Source organism: Phymastichus coffea, unplaced genomic scaffold (assembly GCF_024137745.1).
Source record: "Phymastichus coffea isolate CEN01 unplaced genomic scaffold, Cenicafe_Pcof_1.1 PCOF00111, whole genome shotgun sequence".
NCBI classification, from domain to species: domain Eukaryota; kingdom Metazoa; phylum Arthropoda; class Insecta; order Hymenoptera; family Eulophidae; genus Phymastichus; species Phymastichus coffea.
The window spans coordinates 241,384-251,938 of record NW_026706922.1 but is presented as its reverse complement, the minus strand read 5'-3'; positions in this window follow the sequence as shown (position 1 = coordinate 251,938).

Sequence of the window (10,555 nt, the reverse complement as noted above, 5' to 3'; positions counted from 1 at the left end):
CGAGCAGGAGGGACACCCGAGCTATTGGCGCGTGGCCGCGATGGACAAATTAAAGATTTGAAACTTGTTGATTGCGCGCCGACGCAAGGTTCGTTGGAAATATCGTTGAGCCCTTCTTGCTTGATTTGCCGAATGAGAGCCTTAACGCCGCATTAAAATCACGAGCGGAAGCATTGGTAATCAAGTAAACGAGCATGAAGCAAACAGCGCCAAAACAATAATGTTCAATCTAAAACGCATAACCGTGAAAGTCTGGTGATAGCGATACAATCCGGAGTGGGAAAGAGAGGGAGAGAGAGAGTGTGAAGATCGTAAAAGAGCAGAAAAGAGTCGGCGAAGGCGACGAGAGAAAGAGAATATAGCCTTCGGACCCCCCCCCACGTTTTATTTTCAGGCTTCTGAGTTCGGGGCAATCCTTGCGGGACGCTTGAATAAAATAAAGCAGAAGCCGCCCTCACCTTCCAACCGGGATAATTCGCGAGGCGCTTTAATCCGAGGCTTCTCTTTAAGGAGGCGCCTCTCTATTTTTTCTTTCCTCGCTCCTCCCTTTCCTCGGCCCTTCTTCATACCAAATTGGCTGTCGTTTGTCCGACTGCCGCGTTTTTCTCAGACAAATTGTCCGAGGGAGCAAGGAGACGTTTGCCCACTTGCCGCGAGAGAGACAGAGATGGCGATTTTATGCGCGCGGAGGAGCGATTTCTTTGTCGTCGACGGACATTATTGCCGGGAAATAAAAGTCGCGGTAATGAAAGATGCCGCCGGTCACGCGCGGCTCACCGGCGGCCGAGCATAAAAGCAAAGCTCTGATGAAGCCAGTGTCGATGGAATCGCGCGAGAAGTCTGCCCGTGACTCACGGCACTGCTTTGTCTCGGGCGTACAATTGCGAAATAATAGTCGCGCGCGGAGCATCATCAATTACAAAACGCTGTATAGAGACACCCCGACGATATAATTGTCGGCGGTTTTGCACCCTCTAAGCGGTCGACTTGGCTCGCGGCCATTAAGCGATATTTATGACACGCGTGATCGACGCACTCTTTCTCTCCTCGCTCGAAACGTCGACAGCGACGGAACTTCCATGGCGGACACCGATGCGGCGATGCGTCACTTGTTCTCGCGGTCTGCGGACAATTACGTCCACGAAGGCATTCGCCTCTGCTGTGCTCACAGCATTATAGCATAATGCGAGCTGTCGACGCGGGAGTATTCCTCTGTTTTATAATGATATTTGGCCAGGGATCGTCGCTGGACGAAAGCTAGCTCAGCCAGGCGTTGTCCAGCAAGCGCGACATGCGAATTGAAAGGACACGCTCCTGGGCAAACGAAAGCGCACGGCAAGCTGCGCTTGAACCTCATCAAGCCGGGCTAAAGGATCGTTGCCAGGTCCGAGACTAGCGGCGATAAAAACACGAGGCGGCGGAGGGGCGGGGATCGCGCGCAGGCCTTTACACCCCAGCCAGATATATCATCGCCTGGCAGTTATGTGTGTCATGAATTTTGGATTATCCTCGGATTAGATTAAGGGGCGGAGTGTATATGCGCTCGACCCCTCTCTTTCTCTCTCTCTTGGACTCGAAATCAGTCAGGAGAGCGAGAATGCGGATATCGCTGTAAATCAGTTGCGCGCGCCGACCTACCTCGTGCAAACTGCAGGCAGACGGGAATGATGAGCGGAGCGCGGCCCAAGCTTTTGATTGCGATTCGGAGCAGCTTTTCTCCTCCGTCGTTCCTTATCGATTGCGCCTTCATTGGCTCTGATCGATCGGCGAGTTAAAGGTTTGACGAGGGTTTGCCTTGTCTTCTCGCTCGGTCCGGGGCTCCTTCGCGCGAGCCAACGCGAGGCAGGTGCAAACTAATCACATGGCCTGTAAACCGCGCTCCGCTCGATTCGGGATGCGATGCACCCCTGCACTTATCGGGTCTACTCGGCTTCCGTCCGTTTCGAAATAAAGCCAAGCGAACAGCGACCGCAAGCAAGACGCTAAGCTGGACAAACCGAACCGACAAAGCATTCCCCGGGCACGTAAGACGCCGTCGGGCCTCCCGCGTCTCTTGGCGCGAGGCAAACGAGCATCTAAACGGCGTTTCCGCCAGGAAAAAAGGGGCAGGGCAGAGATGGGTTTGGATCCCAATGTCGAATCAATTCGCGTAATAGTGTCGGCCGGCTGCGCTACTCCCCTCGCAGCGGAGAAAACTCGTATAAGTCGCTCGCGGGGGTTACGGGCCATTACCGCACCTGTCCCTCAGGCCCGCCGAGAGCGAGAAACACTAATGAAGAGAAGCAATCACTTAGAGAGCTCCGCGCCGACGTTCGCGCGCACAGCGAGACTCGATTTCGCGAATTATTCAATGATCGTTTTCCTTGCCCGGCTGCCCGGCTGCCCGGCCTCTTATGCGCTCGCCTGCGAACGTCCTGTTTTTCTGCCTGACGTTAACGACTGTCGTCGTTTCCATGAGATTGCGATGCGAGCGATTACGCCGTCTTTCGAGCGCCGTTCACGATCCGTCGTTCGAACTTTGTCGAATAGTTTTTCTGAGGGGGTATTGGTTCCCACGACGTTTCCATAATCTGCTGGATTTGCTGTCATGTTTAACTTGCGGAATAAACTTAAAATTCCACTATTACCTCGCTACCGTTCATATCCTAATAATTGCTGTAGTTTATTATCGAATGCCAACCTGACAAACTTGCTGCTCTCGTCGCATGCTTAGTATAGCGTCGCCGCCGGGACCCTAGAAATTACTTCACTTCACAAAGTGCAATCGTTTCTGGGCACCATCAAAGAACTTTTGCCCAATCGCCGATGAAAATACGCGCTGATAAATGGTAGAAGGATATACGCACGAGTAAAAACGCCGGGGTAGTATGAACTACGACAAGTTGATTTCGATGAAAAATCAAAGGAAATTAAAACCTAAGGTTGAATTCGGATCAATTGTTTATTAAAAAGCGGGTTTTCGAAAGAAAAAGAACAATTGCAGTTATACTAGAAACATTGGAAATATCACATTCGATGCGTTTTAGCTTCCAACGCAGTGAGCAGCAGTAACGACCTAATATTTCATTGTAATCTAACCACCGTAACAATCGCACACCTTCATATTAATCATGAGAACGAAATCATACTACAGCATTGGAGTGATCCTTTGAATAATTTTTATAAGTATCCGATAAGATCTTTCGCCCAGTGTCGCATTGTCACCGTTTACGATTTTTGAATGCGTCGATCAGTTTCAGTTTCGGTCGTTTCGGTCATACCTAAAATTACATGTTTCGTTGAAGTATTCTACATCTCGAATAAATTCTTATCAAATATAAAAATAAGGTGCATTGAAATTTAGTTTTTTTGTAAAATCCGGGAAGGTCACGTATTGAATTTTATAAAGGAGTAATTTTTCATCATCGTTTAAAAGTTATATCTCTTTAATACGTTTCTTTCGGTTCACGGTCGAATGAGCTGTATTCAAATGAACCTGAAAAATTACGGTAAGTATCGGTCTGGAGAACCTTATCATTTTAAAAGACATGCTTGAACGAATGAGTTCGAAAAGAAATGTGAACTTTTTTTCATTCAAACTTTATTGAATAAAATTTGAAGCATTTATTCCATTTTTAATACAGAAATGTATCCAAATAAAGTTAATGATAAATAATTTGACTTCGCACTCCCTTATAAGATATGGAATTCATTTATATTCTTATCGATTGTGATTCATATTAGTAATTATTTTGATAAAAATATCACCAAGCTAATAGATTATCGTCGTAATAACACTGATATCAAAAATTAAACTGCTTCGAGCATTTAATTTAATTGTTACATTTATTTAAATCCTCTGTTTCAAGAAAAATCAATTGATTGTTTTGAAGAAAAGATTGAGCTGCTTGCATACAGAAATATCGATTCAATCCAAATAAAATTCTGATTCCACAATAATTCTGCAATTGAGCTTTATTTGGTTTCAATCACAAAATTTTTACAACTAAGGAGTAGAAACGTTAATCGCTTGATTAGACATGCTCATTGAATAACTGACATCACCTCACTGAAAAACAAAGCAATGAATCCGAAGCGAATAAAAGCGGGCCAGGAGGTCATTGATAATAAACAGTAATAGAGCTCGTGTTGACAGTTTCAAATTCTCTAACTCTACTGCAGTTATTTTTCAGTGCTCGTGTAATGAAATGTCGGAAAGAATATTTAAAACTTTGAAAAAATGCAAAAGTTATAAGTTATCGATTTGATGCCGTAAGAACCCAAGAGCAACAATAAAATTGGAGGTAATATAACATTTCATTATTGTTTACTAGGCGCGCCGTGTTTGGCATACTAGGTAAGTTCTTTAAAAATGCTATCTAATCATGTAACAAAATATTGAGTAACTCCTATAAATTTCGTAGATATTACTACATAAAAATTGACATTTCAACATTTTTTTATGTCAGACTAAAGCTCTTGAAAATTGCTATCTAAATACCCAAATGCGGATAAAATGACTAAAAAATTTGAAATGTTAATATTCTTGTAGCAACATGTCCGTATTTCATATGAGTGGTTCAACGTTTTATTACATATTAGATAGCATTTTTAAAGGTGTTTCGATGCCTAGTATGGCAAGGTCAAAATAATAATTAACATATTTTCGCACGTCAAATTTGACCATCTGGATATTTCAATTGCATTTCTCAAGAGCTTTAGCCAGACGGCTAGTATTCCATGGTAAAAATTGATATTTAACGTATTTTTATGCATAAAATAGCAAAAAAAATTTTAATGTCAATTTTTATGTAACAGTATCCACGTAAATTATAGGAGGAACCCAACGTTTTATTGCAGAAATAGGTCAAATAGTAATATTTACCTTAGCATACTTATCTATTTGATATGTGATAATACGTTAGATGACTCTCGTACGAGGAGAATTGTTGATATATTGAAGCAAAAAAATTTGGAGACATTCCTTAAATGATCTACTTTCTTATAGTCTTTGTTGAAAATCAATGTGTAATTTTGTTTATCCGGAAAAAATTATATCTTCAAAAGTTCAAAAATGCGTAAATTCAAACGACAAAGCTGTGTTACGAATTTTCAAAAATCGAATATATATTGATGTTACATAAACATCCCTAGAATCTGTACATCAATTTTGAAATTTCAATATTTATTAGAAAAAATTATAGGATTGATTTCGTGAATCGACGTTGCATCGCGGTACCGATTTTTATTAACATTTTCGTTAATAACGCTTGAACCATGTACCTAACTATTATTTTTAATACGGTAATCGCTTCAGAAATTCAGAGGCTTCATTTTGTCAAAGTTTCATGAAATTCAGATCGCTGGACCTATATTTTAATTTTACGTAAACAACATGAAAATTTTGCTTATTATGGGAAAATACATTGGAAATAATATTTCCTTATTTTCTAATTACTAACTATGATAGATCCAGAATATCACAGAACTTTTGAAAAATGAAACTTATAGAATTCAGAAAAAATATGTTAAAAAGAATAGGTAGGTACGTTGTTCAAGCGTTATTAATGAAAGTGCTAATAAAAATCGGTGCCGCTGCGCAACGCCGATTCTCTAAATAACTCCTATCATTTTTTCTAATAAATATTAAAACTTAAAAATTGATATATACATTCTTGGAATGTCTTTAAACAATGTAGTATCAATATATATATAGCCGTTCATTCATTGAATGTGTTCGGCGATCCAGTCAACATATTCGGATACACGAGTATAAACGTTAGGATAGCGTGAACTTCCGTAGCCTTCAATTTTGATAGACCACGATACGATACCCGTGAGTATCCGATTATGAATTAAAGGACGACCGGAGTCACCCTGAATAACACCATTAAATCTTACATTTTTATGTTGTCGAAATGGTAGTTATGGTTTATACCGTGACTCGCATTGCAATTTCCTCTTGGAGTAGACGAATCGTTAGCCTAAATATGGGTTGGGTAAATGTCGTATGAAGTTGTGGCAGCATGACACACTTTTTCGTCAAGAATAAAGAGAATAGCTTCCTGCAGTGTATCGGGCAAGTCATCTTGCAATAATTTGTTTGGTCACATGTGAGGTAAATGTCGATTGATTATGGCTCAATTTTGTATTGATTTAATTTATATGCTTATCATTTACAAGATGACTAAGGGTACCCCATCCGGAAACAATAACAGAACTGTTTGTCTTGATTGAGACGCAGCTACTGGCTGTATTTTCCACAAAAATTCGAATGGTATGTCAACCTGAAGATGAAGACATGTTTGAATTAATTTATATTCCATTTAATAGGTTATTCTTAATAATTTTATAACTTCTCTACTTCTCGCCTTTATTACGGCAATGTCTTTCCTAAATGGATCATTCACGTCATAGTTTTCGTGCATAATTATTTGTGCAACACGGTGATAGCTGTAATGTAAATTATCTTTGAGGCTGATTGTACCAGCGATAACACTAAAGAAAAATACTGGAAGCCCGAGGAAAATTATATGAGCGTTAATTGATCTTTTGCTCTAATACTATAAAATAAAATATTTTAACGGCTGAAGTATCACATTTTTTGATCTTTTACACAGTGAGCTGCAGTAACAATCCAATTTTCGTTTAGGATTGAACCGCCGCAAAAGCGACTATTCCAAAGCTGTAGAAACATCTGAGAGCTCATGATGCTGCATTGGAAGGATGCCTCAAATAATTTCTGTAAATACCTGATAAGGTCTTTTGCCCAGTTTAGCATCTTCGCCGTTGACCACTCTAACTTATAAACAGCGTTGCTGTCAATAGTTCAGCCTAACAATAAATATTAATTGTAACGTAGTTCTTATTCTTTTTATGAGAATATCGTAAAGTCGCAAAGTAGATGAGGGTATAAGTAGAATTAATTTTACTCTACATAACTGTTAGTAGGTCGCAGACAATGAAAACAGCTAGTTGCATGTATAGCGGTAACGGCGCCTCTCAATACTGTCGTCTATCTTGGGAAGCCGTATTTTATATTGGTTTAATATTTATTATTCCCCAAACTCGCTCAGATGATTACACTGAAAAGTTTGAACTGATAGCATAGACTTTCATTGGATTTCAAAATGAAGATAATTTGATTTATCGAGAACTTAACGCTAACTAATCCACATTCTTCAACGCACTATGAAATAGCTCGAAATCAATTCGACAGCACAAAATTTTTTCGTTCTTAAAAATTGAATCCAATGACAAATTGTATTTGAGAAGCCTCTAGCGCACGGTGCCTGGCTGTAAAAACATCGCGAAAACTAAATAAATGTTGAATTATTTGAAACATTAAATCATATATACCAAACACTAAAAAGGAGCCTACGCATGGGCAAAATAATTACGAATATTTATAAATGTTGAAATCGAAATGAATTCAATGTAGCGGCCACAATAGCTATTTCGACAGAAAGCACATCAATGACGGAAGTGGCTTAATAATAGCTTACAAGCTTTTCTACGTCTCAAATAGATATTTAACGAAACACGGCGATAAGAATGTCTATTAATTATGAATATTCTACAGATTCATCATTTACTGGTGGACTTCGTTCTCTTGGATTTCTTTTATGAAAATAGCATTCATGAAGTGTAGATTAAATTTACAATAATATCATCATGTAATTATATCATAAGTATTGATTAACCATCTTTCAGTCAGCCAAAACGACAATTTTCGATTTACTATTTTGACTATTTTTGTAGAAGTTGTTTAAATTTCTATACAATTTATTATTACGAAGACAATTACTACTAAGTGCCTGCAAAATTGTAACTCGGCGTGGCTCTAGGGAGAATGGTTCAGTGGTTAGGTTCGGTACGCATTTGCAAGTTGCAACGCGAGCTTTTCACTACCATTCTAACTTTTGAATTCGACTTTCCAATTTAATAAAACTTTCTAACTGTTGATCAGCAAGTATTGCATCCAATCGTTATATTTGTACAGAATTCACTGAAATTACTGAAGAGTAATAACGTCAAAATGTAATAGTGGGATCATCATAATTTAAGATAGAAAAATAATTTATTGAAGAAATCTTGACTAAAGATACATTAATAATGTATCAACACTATGTGCGCAAAGTACGTCTTTCCCGCACGCTTAGCAGAAAACGTGCGTCGAAAATCGCACTTTCCATACGGCTTATCAAAAAATTACGTACGACACATATTCGAGAAAGAGTTTCTCGTCATGTGTTTCTCGCTTCGCTCGTAAATGTATGCTTCTCGTAAATGACACACGAAACAAGAATCTATTTTTCCGCACTTGTGTCGTAATGTACTATTAATCAAATCTATACCGAGAGTATTCAAAATTTTTATTTATCTTCTTTGCATATGCTAATGTGGGTAATTCAAAGTACATGTAATATAGAAACATTATTTTCTCGACTTCGTAGGATTTTGTACAGGAGTGGGATGAATGAAAGGTTCTGATCTATGAAAAAAATAGGCCATGTACTGTCAAGAATGTATTTTTTTATTTTTTAGAAATGAAAATTTCGTTGCATTAAATAAACGATATGAAATTTCAAATAATTTGCTCCTGACAAAAATATTTTCTAGTTTTTAAAAAGTATTCTTCTGAAAAATATTTTTTTAATTTAAAACTGGCACAATTACAAATACCGGTTTCATTTGAAAACTTATGCATGTACCTTGTATCCATAATATTCATTCCATTCGCGTAAACAATACCTGTAGACGCAAAAGAATCTTTTTTTGTATCATTAATATCGTACGTTTTTCTAAAAAATGAACGTTTTATGACTTTTAATTTATTTTTTATAATTTCAACTACGACTTTACAAATCCTATGCACTTAAAAATAAAGAACTAACGTTAATGTCAAAAACTTGACGAAGTTCGCGTCTCATCAGTGGACACAAAGTAAAATAGTCAGATATAATGAACGATCAATTAAATTTACCAATTACCTAAAGGTTTTGACAATAAAAACTCCATACTTCGCTTTTCCTCTCGACACTTCGATCAATCGTCGCGTGCGTTTTTTCCTTCTTCCACAAAACTGATATCGAGATCGCGATTGCATTTTAACTAACAACTCGAAGAGGTGATTGAAGAAAAGTAAAGAAAGAATTCAATAACCTTGACCTAAGATCGACTGCTTGAACTGGACAGAGATAATCGCAGCTAAAGTTCGCAAAATAAAAGTAAAAGACAATAACAACACCGTGGAAACGATGCTCTCAAGACCTTGGGATGGGAGACGTCAGGTACAAGGAACGGCCCGTCAATACTCGCTCTTCAAAAAATCCTTTCATAGTTTATGCGATAGATTATACGTATATAATATATTTATATATATATATATATATATATATAAAAGAAAAACAAAAACTCGTGTACTTTTCTACTAACTTCTTAATCTATGCTATGTCATGATAAATAAGAAGTAAAAAATATTTAGAAAAAAAATTACTTTAACTTAAATCACAGAAATACGATTTGTTTTTTTTTCATTTTAAAGAGCGAAAATTCTCGCGTCCCAAAGCTGCCAGCACGAAAGTTACCATTAAGATAATACACACCATATATAATAATTACAATAATATAACATTAAGAAATATTATGTTAATAGTTATTTAACCACTTGAATGGCTCAGTCTATTACACTAGTTTCATGCAACAACAACAATAATAATAAAAATACAACAATATATTTACTCATGTGCCGGTCGTTTTAATCGTTTATGTACTTTATCGGTACGTTTTTTATTTTTAAATTCTCTTTTACTATATGCGAAATTCCCCATGAATGAAATTTCATATAATATTGCAATGAACACACGTCTTCCCTTTAATCGAACATTTACTCTCGCGCTTATGGAATATTACAAAAAAATAATAACTTTCGAAAAAATTTTATTTATCATACGTCCTCAAATTAATCAATCTCATCTACGCGAATATATATTCCGAACCATAATATTCTCAATATTTAATATTCATTTATGTATAAGTAGAGAATTTTACAATCACCTCACAATCTTTGCATTTTCCTTTGACTGAGTTTTACATACGAGCCTGTCTCGCATCGACAGAAAGCCACATGTTTGACTTTTGCAATATATAATGATTCCCCGGTGGAATGAACAAGTTATTTTCCTCGATGGAAATGCAATTAAATTTGTTTATCATATGTATTTACACTCGACAATTATTAAAAAATATCGAGATTTCACTTTTCTAAACATCTTGCAGTAAAAAATTTAATGGCAACCTGAGAAGAGTCTCCAAGTGAAATATTACATTTATCAATAGCATAAACAACGAGTAAACGAAGAAACATCAAGAGCTTTTAAGTTTTTCTTACAAGTCGGGCTTAGGAACTATATGTAAAGTATTTCATAGAAAAATCGATGCAAAAATCGATTGTCACTGATCCGCGCGCGCTTGTTTAATTGAGAGAAAAAATGAAATGCAAAAGAGAACAATTCGGTAACACTATTTACGATTCTAAATATCGCCCAATACATATGGCAGAATCGCGATTACA